This window comes from Sminthopsis crassicaudata, chromosome 5 (assembly GCF_048593235.1).
Source record: "Sminthopsis crassicaudata isolate SCR6 chromosome 5, ASM4859323v1, whole genome shotgun sequence".
Lineage (NCBI taxonomy): Eukaryota > Metazoa > Chordata > Mammalia > Dasyuromorphia > Dasyuridae > Sminthopsis > Sminthopsis crassicaudata.
In genome coordinates this window covers 56,328,337-56,350,883 of record NC_133621.1, presented here as the reverse complement: position 1 = coordinate 56,350,883, position 22,547 = coordinate 56,328,337, and the positions used below count along the sequence as shown (strand labels likewise).

The 22,547-nt window shown below is 38.9% G+C and overlaps 1 long non-coding RNA gene across 1 annotated transcript; it reads left to right on the top strand.

Moving 5' to 3' along the window:
• The first annotated feature begins 2,207 nt into the window (after positions 1 to 2,207).
• LOC141543751 (uncharacterized) lies at positions 2,208 to 19,813 on the top strand. The gene is made up of 2 exons (XR_012482512.1): positions 2,208 to 2,645; positions 18,873 to 19,813. It is a non-coding gene; the product is annotated as an uncharacterized LOC141543751 (long non-coding RNA).
• Positions 19,814 to 22,547: the final 2,734 nt, after the last annotated feature.

Sequence of the window (22,547 nt, the reverse complement as noted above, 5' to 3'; positions counted from 1 at the left end):
CCCTTTGACCCAGCAGCGCTACTACTGGGATTATATCCCAAAGAAATACTAAAGAGCGGAAAGAGACATATATTTGCCAAAATGTTTGTGGCAGCTCTTTTTGTTGTAGCTAGAAACTGGAAGATGAATGGATGTCCATCAGTTGGAGAATGGTTGGGTAAATTGTGGTATATGAAGGTTATGGAATATTATTGCTCTGTAAGAAATGACCAGCAGGAGGAATACAGAGAGGCCTGGAGAGACTTAGGTCAACTGATGCTGAGTGAAATGAGCAGAACCAGAAGATCGCTGTACACTTCAACAACAATACTGTATGAGGATGTATTCTGATGGAAGTGGAAATCTTCAACATAAAGAAGATCCAACTCACTTCCAGTTGATCAATGATGGACAGAAATAACTATACCCAGAGAAGGAACACTGGGAAGCGAATGTAAATTGTTAGCACTAATATCTGTCTGCCCAGGTTGCATGTACCTTCGGATTCTAATGTTTATTGTGCAACAAGAAAATGATATTCACACACATGTATTGTACTTAGACTATATTGTAACACATGTAAAATGTATGGTATTGCCTGTCGTCGGGGGGAGGGAATAGAGGGAGGGGGGGCAATTTGGAAAAATGAATACAAGGGATAATATTATAAAATATATATATAATAATAAAAAAAAAAGAAAAAAAATAAAATAAAGTGATGACATCCATTAAAAAAAAAAAAGAAAGAAAGAAAAAAAATACTCATTTCAAGATAAAAATAAAATTTTAAATATACTTTATGCAAACATTCTAGTGTAAGCTCTCCCTTTCTTCTCTTCTTTCTCTCCTTTGCCTCTCTCCCCTTTTAACTACACCTTTCTCTTCTGTCTTCTCTAAGTTGGTGTTGCTGCATGCTCTCTCATCCATTTTTCTCCTTTCTCCTCATGCTATCTCCACCCTCCCCTCTCAGAATCAGCACTTAGTAGATCTCTTTCCAGTCTTTAACTAGAGCTGCTGATGTGTCTTGGTAAATTCCAATTATCGTTCGCATTTAAATCCCACCAATGAATTTCCTTGACTTGGTATTATGGGATGTTATTTTCCTCTTTGGATATTTTTCCCTCATGTCTTATTATTCCACAAATAATATCGCCAAATTATTTCTGCGTTATTGTGTTAAGGTTCTCTTTTTGGTAAAAATGTCCGGTAATCTGTCTCTTCAATTGTCTATTCCTAATCTGTACTGCAGATCTGCCTCTAAGTTATGTTTCACTTTGTTCACTTTGTTTTCGATTTTTACATTCCCATTGCCAATATTCATTTTTCAAAGGCTTATTTTCATCTTGAGACACCTTTCCTCCTTTGCAAGTTTGTTTTCCTTGTTTCATGAAGGTATGATTTTTGTTGAACCCCAAAGAGTCTGACCAGGAAATGCAAACTCATAGAACATGAAGCCCAAAGCAAGAGTTCCTTTCACATGCAAGTAACAGCTGCCCACAGCTTCCCAGTCCCCTGCCTCTTCACCCAGTGGAGCTGGTTCCTCCTTGCCAGGACCATGCCCTCAGGCTTCAGTAGCACAGCTGCCCCGTCTGCCATCCTAGTCAACCCAGCTTCATTCAAGCCTCCAGGACTCTGTCCTCAACTTGAAAAAAAAAGTCTGAGAGATGAAAGTGTCTATGATTCCTCTGAGGATCCAACCACTCCTAGAGTGGCCAGGAGTCCCTACTTGTTGTTTCTGTGTATTTAGCCTGGAGCTGTTGCCACTTTAGTGAGCTTCATCCACAGCTCATGGCTTTTTTTTTTTTTTTTTTTTTTTTTACAGCTTTTGGGCTTATGTGTGAAGGACCACCCTGTGCTACTCCCAAGGCTGATATTAATGTCTTTATGTCTTTATTCCCTCTCTCATTTGCAAATATGTTCCTTTTTCTGGGAGAAATCAGGAGAGCTCCATAAGCTTCCTTCAATCCACTAATGTCTAAATCTTCTCAAAAGGCCCAAAACACACTTTGTGGTCCACTGCCTATTTCCTGGGGCCTTTGGTCAGTGTTCTCGGTGACCATCCTCGCTGAAGATTCAGACTGGGGAGACGAGGCTGCCTGGACTTTGACAGTCCTCTTCCAGGGCCCACTGGATTGGATAGTACATGCTGGGGGAGCTTGTTGAGTTCCAGCACTTTCTTCCTGGGGACAGTTACAGGAAGATTCTAACAGAATTTCACAGAATTTCTTAGATTCAGTTGGCGGGCCTGGAGATACTTCTGTGCTCCTCTTTATATGGGTAATGACTACTTTAATGCTACAGACCGGGGTGGCTTCTTGGCCTACAGAAGCTTTCCCGCTGGGGCCAATTAGAGGAGCTGTCAGAGACAACTTTGGGGAATGAATTGGATCCAGTGGATGGGACTCGGTATACATTGGTGTTCTTCTTCTGAGGAACACTGACTCCTTTAAAGGCACGGACTTGGAGAGCTTCTTGGAGTGGAGGACCTTCATCCTGAGGCCAATTGTCAGATGGTTTGGAGACAACAGTGTGGGGTGTCTTGGACACATTGGGCAGTGCTGGGGAAACCTTGGCCATCCTCTTCTGAAGTGTACTCACTCCTTTGATGGCAGAGCCTCGGATGGCATCTTTGAGTCAAGGACTTTCTCCCGGGGGCCAAGGAAGAGGTTTGTGGAATGTATTTGGCCCACTCAGTAGGCCAGTAGCACCTGGCATATTTTGCTGGTCCTCTTCCATAAAGCACTGACTCCTTTGGTGGCACTAACAAGACTGGCTTCTTGGGCTGCAAAAGCGCCTCCCTGGGCCCAATTGAAGGAAGGTTCTCTTGGACTCAGTGGGCAGGGCTGGGGATACTTAGGTTCTCCTCTTCCATGGAGTCCTCAATGGTTTGATGGCACTAACTGGGCTGGCTGCTTAGTTTGATGGACCACCTCCCTGCACCCAATTAAAGGAGGGTTCAGAGAGATCTCTGGGAGATGGCTTGGATTCATTGAGCACTGTATGAGATATTTTGGCGGTCTTCTTCCAAAGAGCACTGAACCTTTTAATGGCACATTTTGTGGTGGCTTCTTTGGCTGCAGAAGCTTCTCCCTGGGGCCACACAGAGGAGGGTTCAAGCCTAGTCTCAGAGGAAGTCTTGTAATCTATGCCCAGCTTGGAATGGACTTTTGATGTCCTCTTCACAGCAGCATTGACTGCTTGGCCAGGAGAGGCCAGGGTGGCTTTTGGGTGACTTTCAGGGGAAACAGCGGGTAATGGTTGCATCATGATTGAAGGAAATGCCAGGATATTGTTGGAATGGTGCAAGATGGCTCCTCACCCAGGATGGGCCCCCAATGTCCTCTGCCTCCATTTTTGGTCTGCCAAGAATGCCATCATCCTGGCCCTAAAGGGCCACAGCTTGAGCATTGCTTCTCTTTAAAGAGGTTGCAATTTGTTGAGGTGGACTTTGGAAAATCACCAGCTTTGCCTTCTCGAATGGGTTCTTGTGCTACTCCTGGACCAAGTCTGTGAAAGAAGAAAGCACCATATGAGCAAATGGGAAGGAATCAGGCAAGAGACTGTAGGAGGGAAAGAGAGCAATGGTACAGGGATAATGACCTACCAATATTGATAACTGGCCTTTGGAGGACAACTGTTCCCTAGTCAACATGTCCTCCTTCATTTTATATTTGGAGGAAGCCCAAGAGACACTTTCCTGCCTTCCAATTTTTGTGGTAACCCCATTATTTGAACAGAGTTGTTTGTATGGAGCCACCTCCTTAGACTGGAATCTCTCTCAGGCCAGAACCCACCTTGAGCTTTCATATACACCCAGTGCTTACTATGAAGCTTGGTGCACAGTAGATAATCAATGTTTATTGACTGTAGCCACCACTTATTCTTCCCTCTTTCTTTGGCTTTCAAACTCTCTGCATTCTGGTTTCTCACATAGTCAAGTTTTACTAATTAAAAAGTCAAATTATTCTCATGATCTCCAAAGTTAAAAAGAGAATGCATTGTTTTCTTTTTATAGATACATTTGATGTTTTACCCAATTTAAATTCAAGAAATATCCTTTTTCAGATGTTTTTTTTTTAATTTTTTGCTTCCTAGATTCTTTCCTTTATTCCCAAGCACTATTAAGAAAGTATATTTACAATTTTTCAAAACATTTCCATAAAATTTGACAAAAAATTTAGTTCTTGGGGGGCGGAGCCAAGATGGTGGAGAAGACACATGCAACATTCTAAACTCCTCCCATACCATCATTACTAATTACCAAATTCAGCAGCAAAAATAATGCTTGACTGATAAAATTCACAAAGATTAGAAGTGCAATAATTTACCAGCCAAAGATTATCTGTAAGATTGCCAGAAAAGGTTTATCCTGAGTGGAGGAGCAGGCCAGCTTAAATAGGGAGATAGAAGGTGATGCTAGTCTATTGAGTTTACCAGGGTGGGTTGGTCTTTATCACTGGAAAATTTACAAGAAGGACTCTACCACAGGCTGGCTGCTCTGCTTTGGTAGCAAAGCATTAGAGCAGCAGAGAAAAAGGCAGTTTGTACTATAAAAAAACACCAGAATCTAACAAGATCTGGCTACACACACCCCAAACTAGATATGACTCACCACAGACCACAGCACAGCTGTGTAGCTGCATTCTGTAGAATAGGAATTTTCCTAAAGCAGTCACAAATCTGCCAGGAAGGGGGTCTCAGCCCAGGGTACTATCTAACCTGAACAAGGAAGGGTTGGGCCTGGGGTACCAGAACTTCCCCAGTGCAAATGCCCTCCCCAGGGCTGAGAAACTTCCAGCCTGGTGCATGGATCTTCCCGAGGTTGTTGCTAATCCCAACTACAGGATCCTGCCTAGGGCAATGACTTTTGCTGCTCTGCCTCTAGCCTCAGGGTAGTCCTTAATCCTCCCTGCAAGGCCCTTCCTTCACAAGGCAGCTCCATAACTCGGCCTCTGTTACCCATGGCAGAGACACTTCAAGTGGGGAACTTCTTCCATAGCCCTTCTGCAGCTTGATACTCTTTGTAGCCCATTTGCAGGATAGGTACTGTCAATATATCTCTCCCTGCTCTGCAGAGAAAGCTGGGAAGCTCTTTGCCCTGAAGGAAGACCATAAGGGCTTTAAAAGTGAATGAACAAATATATAAATAAAGGGACCATTAATGGCTTCTATACAAAAAGAGAATGGGTTTTCAACCCAAAGGAGACAAATAGCAGACAATCTTCAGGCAAAAAGCTAAAGAAGAATGTAACCTGGTATCCATAATACAAGGCTGTCCTAGAAGGAATTATAAAAAATCTTAAAAGACAGCTGCAAGAAAAATGGGGAAAGGAAAGAGAAGCTATGTAAGATAGTACAGAAAAGCCATATAACTCACTTAAGGAAAAATTGATAATTTGGGGATAAAAGCAACTTACTGAAATGTGAATAGGAAAAGGTAAAGCACTGCCAGGAAAGTAGGATTTGTGAATTCAACAAGAAAAAGGACTCCCAAGAAAGTAGGATTTGTGAATTGGAAAAATAAAATAACTGGGTTAAAAAAAAAAAAAAAAAAGAGTGAAATTGAAAATAATTCCATTGATCAAATCAATTCATTTAAATACTCAATTGAACATATAAAAAAGTGAAAAAAAAAGCTAATGACAAACATAACTCATTAAAAATCAAAACTGAACAAATAGAAATCAATGATTCATTAAGACATCAAGAATCAGTCAAGTAAAACAAAAAAAAATAAATAAATAAAAATAAATGGCAAATATCTACTTTGTAAAACAAAAGACTGGGAAAATAGGTCTAGGAGAGGTAATCTGAGGATTATTGGACTTCCTGAACATTATGGTGAAATAAAAAGCCTAGATATACATTTACAGTAAATCAAAAAGAACTGCCCATATGTAATAGAAGGTAAAATGAGCATTGAAAGAATCCCTCAAACACCCTCAGCAACCGACCCTACAACAAAAACTCCAAGGAATTTACATTTCAGAACTATCAGACTAAGGAAAAATATTCAAAGCAACCAGAAAAAAAATCTGATAGTTGGGGGGCACAATAAGGACCTTTGGAGAAAACTGAATGGAGACAGAAAGGTATATAATTACTTCTCAGCAGTTCATGGAACCTATATAAAAATTGCTGCTTTATTAGGACATAAAGACCTCAAAATTAAAGGCAGGAAGGCAGAAATAGTAAATGAATTCTGTTCAGTAATGATGCAATAAAATCTTCATCCAAAAAAAGCTAGGGATAAATCGATCAAAAAGTAATTAGAAACAAAATAGCCTCATCTTAAAGAATGATTGGGTGAAACAGCAAATTATTAACACAATTTGATCCAAGAAAATGACAAAAATGAGAAATCATAACCAAAATTTGTGGGATGTAGCCAAAGCAGAAATGAGGGAAAATGTTACATGTCTATAAGCTTACTTGAAATAACATAGGTAAAGAGAAGATCAATGAATTGGGCTAGCAACTTAAAACACTCAAAAAAAAGCCCAAATTAAAAACCCTCAATCAAATACTATATTTCAAATTCTAAAAAAAAAAGAAAAATTAATATTGAAAGTTTAAAAAACCGAATTTTTTGTTGCACAGGAAGAATTGGATTCAGAAGGTAAAAATAACAGTTTACATTCATTTCCCAGTGTTCCTTTTCTGGATGTAGCTGGTTCTGTCCATCATTAATCAATTGGAATCGGATTAGCTCTTCTCTATGTTGAAGAAATCCACTTCCATCAGCATACATCCTCGTACAGTATCATTGTTGAAGTGTATAATGATCTTCTGGTTCTGCTCGTTTCACTCAGCATCTGTTGATGTAAGTCTCTCCAAGCCTCTCTGTATTTCTCCTGTTGGTCATTTCTTATAGAACAATAATATTCCATAACATTCATATACCATAGTTTGCCCAACCATTCTCCAATTGATGGACATCCATTCATCTTCCAGCTTCTAGCCACTATGAAAAGGGCTGCCACAAACATTTTGGCACATACAGGACCCTTTCCCTTCTCTAGTAGTTCCTTGGGGTATAAGGCCAGTAGTAGTATGGCTGGGTCAAAGGGTATGCACATTTTGATAACTTTTTGGGCATAATTCCAGATTGCTCTCCAGAATGGTTGGATTCTTTCACAACTCCACCAACAATGCATCAGTGTCCCAGTTTTCCCACAGCCCCTCCAACATTCATCGTTATTTGTTCCTGTCATCTTAGCCAATCTGACAGGTGTGTAATGATACCTCAGAGTTGTCTTAATTTGCATTTCTCTGATCAATAGTGATTTGGAACACTCTTTCATATGAGTGGAAATAGTTTTAATTTCATCATCTGAAAATTGTCTGTTCATATCCTTTGACCATTTATCAAATGGAGAATGGCTTGATTTCTTATAAATTAAAGTCAATTCTCTGTATATTTTGGAGATGAGGCCTTTATCAGAACCTTTAATTGTAAAATTTTTTTCCCAATTTGTTACTTCCCTTCTAATCTTGTTTGCATTAGTTTTGTTTGTGCAGAAACTTTTTAATTTGGTGTAATCAAAATGTCCTATTTTGTGATCAATAATGGTCTCTAGTTCTCCCTTGGACACAAATTCCTTCCTCCTCCACAAGTCTGAGAGGTAAACCATCCCATGTTCCTCCAATTTATTTATGATTTCGTTCTTTATGCCTAAATCTTGGACCCATTTTGATCTAATCTTAGTATATGGTGTTAAATGTGGGTCCATGCCTAGTTTCTGCCATACTAATTTCCAGTTTTCCCAGCAGTTTTTGTCAAATAATGAATTCTTATCCCAAAATTTGGGATCTTTGGGTTTGTCAAAGATTAGATTGCTATTTTTATTCACTATCTTGTCCTGTGAACCTAACCTATGCCACTGATCAACTAGTCTATTTCTTAGCCAATACCAAATGGTTTTGGTGACTGTTGCTTTATAATATAGCTTTAAATCAGGTACACTTAGACCACCTTCCTCTGACTTTTTTTTTCATTAGTTCCCTTGCAATTCTCGACCTTTTATTCTTCCATATGAATTTTGTTGTTATTTTTTCTAGGTCATTAAAATAGTTTCTTGGGAGTCTGATTGGTATAGCACTAAATAAATAGATTAGTTTGGGGAGTATTGTCATCTTTATTATATTCGCTCGGCCTATCCAAGAACATTGAATGTCTTTCCAATTATTTAAATCTGACTTTATTTTTGTGGCAAGTGTTTTGTAATTTTGCTCATATAATTCCTGACTCTCCTTTGGTAGATATATTCCCAAATATTTGATACTATCGACTGTTATTTTGAATGGAATTTCTCTTTGTATCTCTTGCTGTTGGATTGTGTTGGTAATGTATAAAAATGCTGAGGATTTATGTGGATTTATTTTGTATCCTGCGACTTTGCTAAAATTCTGAATTATTTCTAATAGCTTTTTAGCAGAGTCTTTGGGGTTCTCTAAGTATACCATCATGTCATCTGCGAAAAGTGACAATTTGATTTCTTCATTTCCTACTCTAATTCCTTGGATCTCTTTCTCGGCTCTTATTGCCAAGGCTAGAGTTTCTAGTACTATATTGAATAGTAATGGTGATAGTGGGCAACCTTGTTTCACTCCTGATCTTACAGGGAAAGGTTCTAGTTTATCACCATTACATATGATGTTTACTGAAGGTTTTAAATATATGCTCCTTATTGTTTTAAGGAATAGTCCATTTATTCCTATACTCTCAAGCGTTTTTAGTAGGAATGGATGTTGGATTTTATCAAATGCCTTTTCTGCATCTATTGAGATGATCATATGGTTTTTATTAATTTGATTATTAATATGGTCAATTATACTAATAGTTTTCCTAATATTAAACCAGCCCTGCATTCCTGGAAATTATCCCACTTGGTCATAGTGTATTATCCTGGGGATGATTTTCTGAAGTCTATTTGCTAATATCTTATTTAAGATTTTAGCATCAATATTCATTAAGGAAATTGGTCTATAGTTTTCTTTCTCAGTTTTCGATCAACCTGGTTTAGGTATCAGTACCATGTCTGTGTCATAGAAGGAATTTGGTAGGACTCCTTCAATCCCTATTTTTTCAAATAGTTTACATAGCATTGGAGTTAGTTGTTCTTTAAATGTTTGGTAGAATTCACCTGTAAATCCATCTGGTCCTGGGGACTTTTTCTTAGGAAGTTGGTTAATAGCTTGGTCTATTTCTTTTTCTGAGATGCTACTATTTAGACTACTTACTTCTTCCTCTGTTAATCTGGGCAAGCTATATTTTTGAAGGTATTCTTCCATTTCATTTAAGTTATCGAATTTATCGGCATAAAGTTGAGCAAAGTAGCTCCTAACTATTGTTCTAATTTCCTCTTCATTAGTGGTGAGTTCACCCTTTTCATTTTCAAGACTATCAATTTGCTTTTTCTCTTTCCTTTTTTTAATCAGGTTTACTAAGGGTTTGTCTACAAAAAAACAAAAGCAGGAAGTGGCAGAAAAGTGTTCTTTGCAACCTCTTCTAGGAAAAGCTGTCAGGAGGAGTCACATTTATTTTTTTTATTTTAATAATTTTTATTTTATATATATATATATATATATATATGTATATATATATATACATATATATTTATAATATTATCACTTGTATTCATTTTTCCAAATTATCTCCCCCTCCCTCTATTCCCTCCCCCCGATGACAGGCAATCCCATACATTTTACATGTGTTACAATATAACCTAGATACATGTGTGTAAATACCATTTTCTTATTGCACAATAAGCATTAGATTCCGAAGGTACATGTAACCTGGGCAGAAAGATATTAGTGCAAATAATTTACATTCACTTCCCAGTGTTTCTTTTCTGGGTGTAGCTACCTCTGTCCATCATTGATCAACTGGAAGTGAGTTGGATCTTCTTTATGTTGAAGATTTCCACTTCCATCAGAATACATCCTCATACAGTATTGTTGTTGAAGTGTACAATGATCTTCTGGTTCTGCTCATTTCACTCAGCATCAGTTGATGTAAGTCTCTCCAGGCCTCTCTGTATTCCTCCTGCTGGTCATTTCTTAAAGAGCAATAATATTCCATAACCTTCATATACCATAATTTACCCAACCATTCTCCAACTGATGGACATCCATTCATCTTCCAGTTTCTAGCTACAACAAAAAGAGCTGCCACAAACATTTTGGCACATATATGTCTCTTTCCGCTCTTTAGTATTTCTTTGGGATATAAGCCCAGTAGTAGCACTGCTGGGTCAAAGGGTATGCACAGTTTGATAGCTTTTTGGGCATAGTTCCAAATTGCTCTAAAGAATGGCTGGATTCTTTCACAACTCCACCAGCAATGATTTAGTGTCCCAGTTTCCCCACATCCCCTCCAACATTCATTATTATTTGTTCCTGTCATCTTACCCAATCTGACAGGTGTGTAGTGGTATCTCAGAGTTGTCTTAATTTGCATTTCTCTGATCAGTAGTGATTTGAACACTCTTTCATATGAGTGGATATAGTTTCAATTTCTTCATCTGAGAATTGTCTGTTCATATCCTTTTCCCATTTATCAATTGGAGAATGGGTCGGTTTCTTATAAATTAGGGTCAGTTCTCTATATATTTTGGAAATGAGACCTTTGTCAGAACCTTTGCTTTTAAAAATATTTTCCCAATTTGTTACTTCCCTTCTAATCTTGTTTGCATTAGTATTATTTGTACAGAAACTTTTTAGTTTGATGTAATTAAAATCTTCTATTTTGTGATCATTAATGATCTCTAGTTCTCCTCTGGTCATAAATTCCTTCCTCCTCCACAAGTCTCTTCCTCTAATCTATTTATTATCTCCCTCTTTATGCCTAAATCATGGACCCATTTTGATCTTATCTTGGTATATGGTGTTAAGTGTGGATCCATATCTAATTTCTGCCATATTAATTTCCAGTTTTCCCAACAGTTTTTTCCAAATAATGAATTTTTATCCCTACTGTTGGTATCTTTAGGTTTGTCAAAGATTAGATTGCTATACATGTACCCTTTTTTGTCCTTTGTATCTAATCTGTTCCACTGATCTACCGGTCTATTTCTTAGCCAATACCAAATGGTTTTGGTGACTGCTGCTATATAATATAGCTTTAGATCAGGTACACTTAGACCACCTTCCTCTGAGTTTTTTTTTTTTTTTCATTAGTTCCCTTGCAATTCTCGACCTTTTATTTTTCCATATGAATTTTGTTATTTTTTCTAGGTCATTGAAATAGTTTCTTGGGAGTCTGATTGGTATAGCACTAAATAAATAGATTAGTTTGGGGAGTATTGTCATCTTTATTATTTTCGCTCAGCCTATCCAAAAGCACTGAATGTCTTTCTAATTATTTCAATCTGACTTTATTTTTGTGGCAAGTGTTTTGTAATTTTTCTCATATAATTCCTGACTTTTCTTTGGTAGATGGATTCCCAAATACTTTATACTCTCAACATTTGTTTAGAATGGAATTTCTCTTTGTATCTCTTGCTGTTGCATTTTGTTAGTGATATATAAAAATGCTGAGGATTTTTGTGGATTTATTTTGTATCCTGCCACTTTGATGAAATTTTGAATTATTTCTAATAGCTTTTTAGCAGAGTCTTTGGGGTTCTCTTGGTATACCATCATGTCATCTGCAGAAAGTGATAGTTTGATTTCCTCATTTCCTACTCTAATTCCTTGAATCTCTTTCTCGGCTCTTATTGCCGAGGGTAGCGTTTCTAGTACTATATTGAATAGTAATGGTGATAGTGGGCAGCCTTGTTTCAGTCTTGATCTTACTGGGAAAGGTTGCAGTTTATTTCAATTGCACTTTATGCTTACTGACTGTCTTAAATATATGCTCCTGATTATTCTAAGGAATCGTCCATATATTTCTATACTCTCAAGAGTTTTTAGTAGGAATGGATGTAGGATTTTGTCAAATGCTTTTTCTACATCTATTGAGATGATCATATAGTTCTTTTTAATTTGATTATTAATATGGTCAATTATATTAATAGTTTTCCTAATATTAAACCAGCCCTGCATTCCTGGAATAAATCCTACTTGATCATAGTGTATTATCCTGGAGATGATTTTCTGAAGTCTTTTTGCTAATATCTTATTTAAGATTTTAGCATCAACATTCATTAAGGAGATTGGTCTATAATTTTCTTACTCAGTTTTCTATCTACCTGGTTTAGGTATCAGTACCATGTGTCATAAAAGGAGTTTGGTAGGACTCCTTCGTCCCCTATTTTTTCAAATAATTTATATAACATTGGGGCTAATTGTTCTTTAAATGTTTGTAGAATTCATATGTAAATCCATCTGGTCCTGGGGATTTTTTACTGGCGAGTTGATTAATAGCTTGTTCTATTTCTTATTCTGAAATGGGACTATTTAAGCAATTTATCTCCTCCTCTGTTAATCTAGGGAGCCTATATTTTTGGAGGAAGTCATCTATTTCGATTAAGTTATCAAATTTATTGGCATAAAGTTGGGCAAAGTAACTCCTAATTATTTCTCTAATTTCCTCTTCACTGGTGGAAATATCCCCCTTTTCATTTATAAGACTAACAATTTGATTTTCCTCTTTCTTTTTTCTGATCAAATTTACCAAAGGTTTATCTCTTTTATTGGCTTTTTCATAAAATCAACTCTAGGTTTTATTTATTAATTCAATAGTTTTTTTTACTTTCAATATTATTGATTTCTCCTTTTGATTTTTGTATTTTAAGTTTAATTTTTGGTTGGGGGTTTATAATTTGGTCTTTTTCTAGCCTTTTATGTTGTAAGCCCCAATTCGTTAATCTTCTCTTTCCCTGTTTTCTTCAAATAAGCCTCTAAAGATATAAAATTTCCCCTTATTACTGCTTCAGCTGCATCCCAAAGATTTTCGTATGGTGTTTCATCATTGTCATTATCTTGGGTGAAATTATTGTTTCTATAATTTGCTGTTTCACCCAATCATTCTTAAAGATGAGATTATTCTTTTTCCAATTACTTTTTGGTCTATTTACCCCTAAATTTTTACTGAATGTAGCTTTTATTGCATTGTGATCTGAGAAGAAGGCATTTATTATTTCTGCCTTCCTACATTTAATTTTGAAATCTTTATGTCCTAATATATGGTCTATTTTTGTATAGGATCCATGAACTGCTGAGAAGAAAGTATATTCCTTTGTATTGCCATTCAGTTTTCTCCAAAGGTGTATCATACCTACTTTTTCTAATGTTCTATTTAATTTTTTAATTTCTTGTTTGTTTTGTGGTTTGATTTGTCTAAATCTGAGAGTGCAAGGTTAAGATCTCCCACTATTATAGTTTTACTGTCTATTTCTTCTTGCAATTCTCTTACCTTTTTCTTTACAAAGTTAGATGCTATACCACTTGGTGCATATATGTTTAGTATTGATATGGCTTCATTATTTATGGTACCTTTCACCAGGATATAGTTTCCTTCCTTATCTTTTTTAACTAGATCTACTTCTGCTTTTGCTTGATCTGAGATAAGGATAGCTACCCCTGCTTTCTTGGCTTTACCTGAAGCATAATAGGCTCTGTTCCAACCTTTTATCTTTACTCTGTATGTATCTCCCTGCTTTAAGTGTGTTTCCTGCACACAACATATTGTAGGGTTCTGATTTTTGATCCAATCTGCTATCCGTCTCCATTTGATGGGAGCGTTCATCCCATTCACATTTACAGTTAAAATTACTAATTCTGTATTTCCTGCCATCATATTATCCCCAGATTATGCTTTTTCCCTTGACCCCCCTTATCCCCGTCCCCGATATTTAATTTACAGACCCCCCTTATGACGCACAACCCTCTTTTTTTTTTTTTTTTTTAGTATCCCTCCCCCCTCCCTCCAAGTCCCTTCACTTATTCTCCTTTTCCTTTTCCCTTTTCCTCTCCCCCCTTTTAATGAGGTGAGAGAAAATTCTCTGAAAAACAAATATGTTAATTATTTACTCTTTGAGCCTCTCCTGATGAGAGTAAGATTCACACAATGATTCTCCCCCTCACTAAATTCCCTCAGATATGGTGTATTTTCTATGCCTCTTCCTGGGATGTAGTTTCCCTCTTTTTATCATTCCTTCCCCTTTTTCTGCAACAACCTCCTTCCCTTTACTACACCCCCCTTTTTTTCTTTTATATTAGTAAAATCAAATTATCCTTGAGTACTTTTTATATACCCACAACAGGGTTACAGTTCTCAAGGGTTCTGTGTACCTTTTTCTGTTTCTCTTCAGTCTTGTGGATGTAGATCAATTTTTTTGTTTAAGTCTGGTTTTTTTCTTAGAAACATATAGAATTCCTCTATTTCATTGAATGACCATCTTCTTCCATGGAAAAAGATGCTAAACTTAGCTGGGTAGTTCATTCTTGGTTGCAGTCCTTGATCTTTTGCCTTACGGAATATCAGGTTCCAGGCCCTTCTATCTTTTAATGTGGAGGCAGCCAGATCTTGTGTGACCCTTATTGTGACACCTTGGTATTTAAATTGTTTTTTTCTAGCTGCTTGCAGGATTTTCTCCTTTGTGTGGTAATTCTGCAGCTTAGCCACAAGATTCTGTGGTGTTCTTTTTGTAGGGTCTTTTTCAGAAGGAGTTCAATGAATTCTTTCCACATCTACTTTCCCTTCTGTTTCTATTATCTCTGGTCAGTTCTCTTTGATAATTTCCTGTAAAATAGAATCTAGGCTCTTTTTTTGGTCATAGTTCTCTGGAAGTCCAATGATCCGCAGATTATCTCTCCTAGATCTATTTTCCAGGTCTATAGATTTTCCCAGTAAGTATTTGAAGTTGTTCTCCAGCTTCTCATTTTTTTTTTGTTTTGTTTGACTGATTCTTGAGTTCTATGTGAATCATTCATTTCTATTTGTTCCATCCTGACTTTTATGGAGTTATTTTCCTCTTTCACAGTTTTTAGTTCTTTTTGTAAATGCCCAATTTCGTTTTTAAATGAATTATTTTGCTCTATGGAATTTTTTCCATTTCCCTAATTTTTTTTGAGAATTATTTTCTTTTTCCAATTCAGAAATTCTATTTTCTTGAGACATTTTTATCTTTTCCAATTCAGAAATCATACTTTCCTGTGATTTTTTAACCTTTTCTAATTCACAAATTTTGTTTCCCTGCATCTCCTGTGAATTTTTTATTTTTTCCAACTCCAATTTCAGGACGTTGTTATTCTCTATCATAGCTTCCCTATCCTTTCCCCATTTTTCCTCAAACTCTCTTAACTTTTTAATAGTCTCTTCTAAGAGAGAGTTATGTGATGGGGGTTAGGAATCGTTCCCCTTTAGGTTGTTGTCTGCTGACTCTCTGCTGTTAACTTCCTCGGGGTTGGATACCCGCTCTTTCTCTGTGTAGAAGGAATCTATAGTTTTTCTGGCTTTTTTGTTCATATTTACAAAATCTTTTGGGGTCTGTCCCTGGGGTAGGAAATTATTTATTTACTTCTTTACCAGCTTCCTACCAGACTGGATGGATGCAGCAGCTCTTGCACCTGAGCTAAGATAGAGCTCTGGGAGAGAGTTCCCCACCCCCTCCCTTGAAGTGCCTCACAGGTGACTAGCACTGCTGTGCCCTGAGGGCGCTGTGTTTTAGTGGCTTGCTGAGGTTGAGATTGAACAGTAAATATGGCACAAAGCCTAGCCTATGCGTCCCGGTGGGGCGTGGATGTCTGCAGCAGGTGAGGTGAAAAGCCCCTGCGCTCAAACTGGAAGTGTCGCCAGAAACCGTGGTCCGTGGTTCAAAGGTTCCGCTTCTCTGGGACTTCCTGGAGCTGAGTTCCACTTCCTCCAGCTAAGCTAGGCAGTGTGTGTTGCCTTGGGCCATATCCACCCACTTGTCAAACTCTTAACTATTCTCAGGTGGGAGCTGAGGCCACACCCCCTGGTGCCTAGATCTACTGAGTCACCCCCAGGGTCCTGGAAAATCTAATCTATCTGAATTTTTAAAGTATTTTAGATTTCTCTTCTGAACTGCTATATTATAAGCAGAGAAGAGCTAACAGCCTGTGCCAGATTCCTTTATCTCAGTGGCTTCTCTGATCCCAGAGCCCTTCCCAGCGCGATAGGCACAGTATGCTAGCACCCAGCCATCTTTGCTGGCCTCTCTTCTTCCTCCCCTGGGGACTGACCTTTTCTGTTGAAAATCCAGATTCTCTTCAGCTGGTAAGTCGTGCTTCCAGTCCTTGTGGTATCTATCAGTCCAGTGCTACTTCTGAGGCTGATTTGTCTAATTGGTTGTGAGGGAGTAAGGACGTTCACAGAGTCGTGTGTTTCTTCTCCGCCATCTTGGCTCCTCCCCCTCCAAAATCAGGAGTCACATTTATGATAGGTTTGTCTATCTCCTCAGTCTTCCTCTGAGTGGGGTTCTTAGCAACCCCCACAGTAACTTCAGTTTGTTGATTCTATTTTAGTCACATTTGATCCTTGCATTTTTCATCTAATCATCAGAGTTGTTTCCTCAAGACAGCAAATAATGAGATCCCACTGATTTGGCAAAGCTGGAATCACCGGATCCCTGATTCTGCCACTCAGCACACCCATCCTCTCTGGTGTCGCTTATATGTCACCCATTGCCCCTCCTCAGTCCGCACCCCACTAGCCCAGGTCAGTAACTTGCCCCTTTTAGGTTGAAACACTTCCAGGAGATGAGATCAGGACTGCTCTTTTTTTGGTCAAAATGTCCAGGTAGTTCATCTCTTCAATTGTCTATTCTCATCTTTCCTGAAGATCTGTCTTTTAAGTTTTATTTCACTTTGTTCAATTTGTTTTCAATTTTTCCAATCTTGTAATTTCTTGGTTATACCACACTTCTATGGCTTCCCATTTCAAATATTCATTTATCAAAACCTTATTTTCATCTGGATACTCCATTCCTCCTTTAGAAGTTTGTTTTCCTTGTTTCATAAGCTTATGGTTTTTCTTAGAAGGATTTTTTTGAGATAATTTTTTCTCAATTTCTTTTGATTTTTACATTCTTTTTTCAGTACTCCATATTTTCTTTGCGTATGCAACCATTACACGTTATTCTTTGGGGCAAAATATTTTTTTACATCCTCTAAAAATGAAATCTCTGATCTTCCCTGTTCCAATAGCATGTTTCAATGGTGGGGGGTTCTTTGCAGGTGCATTTTTAAAAATAGGAATGAGTGTGAAGTTGCTCTAATTGATGTGTGTGGGGAAAGTTCCTTAAGCTCCCCTTCAATGTCACTCTCTGAGCACGCACCCCAAAGACTCTGTCCAGGAAAGGCAAACGCTTTAAACAGGAAGCCCAAAGCAAAAGCTCCCTTCACATGCAAGGAGCAGCTGCCCACATCGTCCCAGGCCTCTGCATCTGTCCCCATGGGGGCCTGGTTGCTCCACTCCAGGACAATATCCTAAGGCTTACAGTGGCACAGCTGCCCCTCCTGCCATCAAAGTCAGCCCAGCTTCACTCAGGCTTCCAGGACTCAGTCCTCAACTTGAAAAGAAAGTCTTAGAGATGAAAGTCTCTGTGCTTCCTGCTGAGGATACAACCACTTTTAGATTGGCCAGGAGTGCCCACTTGTTTCTGTGGATTTAGCCTGGCGGTGTTGCCACTTTACCGGGCTTCATCCCTACCTCCATGGCTTTTTTTTTCTTTTTTTTTTTTTACAGCTTTCAGACTTATGTGTGAAGGACCCATCTGTGCTATCCCAACTCTAATATTAATGTCTTTATTTTTGCTCATTTGCAGATTTGTTTCTTTTTCGGGGAGAAATCAGGAGAGCTCGATGAGCTTCTGTTAATCCACCAATCTGTAAATTTTCTAAAAAGGCCCCAAATGCACTATGTTTTCCACAGCCTATCTCCTGGGGCCTTTGCTCAGAGTTCTTGGTGACCAGGCTCGGCGAAGGTTGAGACCGGGGGGACGAGGTTAGCTGGACTTCGACCGACCCCTCCCAGGGGCCACTGGTTTGGGGAGGACATGCTGGAGTAGCAATTTGAGTCCCAGCATTTTCTTCCTGGGTCCAGTTACAGGAAGATTGGAAGATAATTTCACGCAATGCCTTGGACAAACTTGGCAGACCTGGGGATCCTTCTGTGCACTTTTTTATCCCAGTTATAATTACTTTGATGCCACAGAACGGGGTGGCTTCCTGGCCTGAAGCAGCTTCCCCCTGTGGCCAATTAGAGGACCTGTCAGACACAACTGTGGGGAATGTCTTGGATCCAATGGGTGGGCGAGGGTTTACAGTGGTCGTCTTCCTGTTCCGAGGAGCACTGAAACCTTTCACTTGGAGGGCTTCTTGCAGTGGAAGATCTTCATCCTGGAGCCAAACATCACAGGGATTAGACACAACTTTGTGTGGTGTCTTGGACACATTGGGCAGTGCTGGGGAAACCTTGTCCATCCTCTTCCGAAGTTCACTGACTCCTTTAATGGCACAAGCTCTTATGCCTTCTTCGGCTTGAGGAATTTCTCCCTGGGGCCCCTGGGAAGAGAGTATACTGGAGAATGTATTTGCTACAGTCGGCAGGCCTGGGGATGATTTGGTGCTCCTCTTTCCTAGAGTTCTGACTACTTTGATGGCCCGTACTGGGCTGGCTGCTTGGGGTGGTGGACCTTCGCCCTGAGCCCAATTGAAGGAGGGATCATCGAGATCTCTGGAAGATGTCTCCAATTCACTCAGCAGTGCCGGGAAAACTTTGGCTGTTTTCCTCCAAAGAGAACTGAATTTCTGCATGCCACATTTTGGGGTGGCTGCATGGGTTGGTGGACCTTCTCCCTGGGCCAAATTCAAGGAAGGTCCAGATAGGTCTCTGGGACATAGCTTTGATTCACTCAGAAGTGTCGGGGATACTTTGGCTGTGGTCTTCCAAAAACGACTGATCTTTTTGTTGTCACATTTAGGGGCCGCTTCTTTGGCTGCAGAAGATTCTCCCTGGGACCACACAGATGAACGTTCAAGCCCAGTCTCAGACAATGTTTGGCATTCTGTGGCCAAATGGATTTTGAATGTTCTCTTTGGAACAGCATTGACGGCTTGGCCAGGATAAGCTGGGGTGGCTTTTCGGAGACATTCAGGGGTAACAGGAAGTAATGGTTCCATAACGATTGAAGGAAATAGAATGGTATTGTTAGGAGTGGTGTAAAAAGAACTCCTCACCCAGGATGGGCCCCCAACGTCCTTTGCCTCCATTTTTGGCCTTCCAGGAATGCCGTGCTTTTGGCCCTCAAAGTCCAGCCCTTGCATTCCGTGAGGGGGACCTCGGAAAATCAGCGATTTTGCTTTCCCCAATAGGCTCTTGTGTTGATCCTGGACAAAGTCTGTGAATGAAGAAGGCAGCATATGAGCAAACGGGAAGGAATCAAGAAAGTGACTGTGTGTGGGAAAGAGAGCAATAGCACAGGGAGTATGACGTACCCATAGTGATAACTGGCCTTTGGAAGACAACTTTTCCCTAGTCAACATGCCCTCCTATATTTCATACTTGGAGGAAGCCCAAGAGACACTTTCCTGCCTTCCAATTTTTGTGGTAACCCCATTATTTGAACAGAGTTGTTTGTATGGAGTCACCTCCTTAGAATGGAAGCTCCTTCAGGCCAGAACCCACCTTGAGCCTTTTTATACACCCAGTGCTTGTTATGGAGCTTGGTGCAGAGTAGATAATCAATGTTTATTGACTGTAACCACCACTTATTCTATCCTCTTTCTTTGGCTTTGAAACTCTGGATTCTGGTTTCTCACACAGTCAAGTTTTACTAATTGAAAAGCAAAATGATTCTCATGATATCCAAAGTTAAAAAGTGATTGCATTTTTTCTTTTTATAAATACATTTGACATTTTACCGAATTTACATTCAAGAAATTCCTTTTTCATTTTTTTTTGTTTTCTAACCTTTTCCCTTGATTCCCACCTACGATTAATAAACTGCATTTACAATTATTCAAAACATAGAGAAAAAGCATACATCTTGAGGGGCAGAGCCAAGAGGGTGGAGAAGACACATGTGATATTCTAAACTCCTCCCATACCTCATTACTAATTACCAAATTCAGCTTCCAAAATAGTGCTTGACTAGTAAAATTCCCAAAGATTGGAAGTACAACAACTAACCATCCAAAAAAATCTGTATGATCGCCAGAAAAGGTTTATCCTGAGTGGAGGGAGCAGACCACCTTAAGCAGGGAGATAGAAGGAGAGGCTAGTCTAGTGAGTGCACCTGGGTGGGTTGGTCTGTGTGGCTGGAAAATTTACAAGGAGGACTCTACCACAGGCTGGCTGCTCTGCTTTGGTTGCAAAGCAGTAGAGCAACAGAGGAATTACAGCCAAAGGTTGAGTGTACTCCAAAATAACACCAGAATCTAACTGGATCTGGCTATAAGCACCCAAAACCAGATGTGAGTGACTCAGCACAGATCACAGCACACGTGTGCAGCTGCATTCTGGAGAACAGGGATTTTGTCCGGGGCAGTCACAAATCTGACAGGCAGGGGGTCCCAGGCAGGGAAGCCTCTAACCTGCATGGGGAGGGGATGGGCCAGGGGCAACAGAACTTTCACAGTGCAATTGCCCTCTCCAGGGCTGAGACACTTCCTGTATGGTACAGGGATCTTCCCAAGGCAACTGCTACTCCCAACTGCAAGGTCCTGCCTAGGGCAGTTACTTTTGCTGCTATGCTTCTAGCCCAGGGTAGTCTCTAATCCAAACTGCAGGGCTTCTAGCAGGGAAGCTCCACAGTTAGGCCTGTGCTACTCAGGGCAGAGACACTTTTAGTGGGGAGCTTTTCCCAGACCACTTCCACAGCTTTCTGCTCTTTGCAGCCTGTTTGAAGGATAGCTATTGTCAATATCTCTCTTCCTGCTCTACAGAGGAAACTGGAAAACCCTTGACCTGAAGGCACATCATAAGGGCTTTAGAACAATGAGTCAAAATAGCAAATGGACCATGGATAGCTTCTATTCAGAAAGAGAGCAGGTTTTCACCTCCAAGGAGACAAATAGCTGACAGGTTCATGACAAAACCCTAAAGGGGGATGTAACCTGTCCCCATCATACAAGGCTCTCCTAGAAGAAATGATAAAAAACATATTTTAAAAGACAGCTAGAAGGAAACTGGGGAAAGGAAAGAGAAGCTATGCAAGAGAGGAAAGAAAAGGCATATAACTCATTTAAAGAAAAATTTGATAAAGTGGAAAACAAAAGGAACTTCCTGAAATGTGAATTGGAAAAGGTAAAGAACTCCAAGGGAGTGCAAGGAAACAGAATTTATGAATTGGAAAAGGTAAAGAACTGCCAGGAAATAGGATTTGTGCATTCAAAAAAGATAACAGGATTTGTGAATTGAAAAAAACAAAAGAGCATTAATGCAGTAAAATAAATAAATAAATAAATAAAAAAGAAATAATGAAATGGAAAATAATTCCATGGAGCAAAAATAGTCATTTAAAAATTAATTAGAAATATACATAAAAGTAAAAAATTAAAAAAAAACTAATGGAAAAAACGCATTAAAAATAAGAACTGAACAAATATAAATGAATGATTCCCTGAGACATCAAGAATCAGTCAAGAAGCACACCTGTCAGATTGCCTAGAATGACAGGGAAATTGACTACAGAATGTTGAAGTGGATGTGGAAAAATTGGGACACTGATATACTGTTGCTGGAATTGTGAATACATCCAGCCATTCTGAAGAGCAATTTGGAACAATGTTCAAAGCATTATCAAACTGTGCAAACCCAGTTATCCAGTGGCATTACTACTGGGGTTATATCCCAAAGAGGTTTTAAAGAAGGGAAAGTGACCTGCACGTGCAAGAATGTTTGTGCCTGCCCTCTTTGTAGTGGCCAGAAACTGGAAACTGAGTGGATACCCAATAATTGGGAATGGCTGAATAAATTGTGGTATATGAATATTATGGAATATTATTATCCTATAAAAAGTGATCAACAGGCTGATTTCAGAAAGGCCTAGAGGGACTTATATGAAAATTTGCTGAGTGAAATGAGCATGACCAGGAGATCATCATAAACTTCAACAATAATACTATATGATGATCAATTTTAATGGATGAGGCCCTCTCCAACAATGAGATGAGCCAAAACAGTTCTAATAGAGCAGTAATGAACTGAACCAGCTACCCTCAGGAAAAAACTCTGGGAGTTGACTATGAAACACTACATAGGATTCCCAATGCCTTTATTTTTGTCTGCTTACATTTTTTACTTCCTTCACAAGTTAATTGTACACTGTTTCAAAGTCCAATCCGTTTTGTGCAGCAAAATAATTGTTTGGATATGTATACATATATTGTATTTAACTTATGCTTTCATGTATGTAACATATATTGGTTTACCTGCTATCTGGAGAAAGGGGTAAGGGGAAGGAGGGGAAAAGTTGAAACAAAAATTTTGCAATTATCAATGCTAGAAAATTACCTAGGCATAATTTTTTTTGTAAAAATAAATAAAAATAACATTCAAAGAAAAGAATCAGTCAAGCAAAGACAATAAAATAAAAAATAGAAAAAAAATGTGAAATTTCTACTTGGAGAAAAAAAGAACTAAAAAGTATATCTAG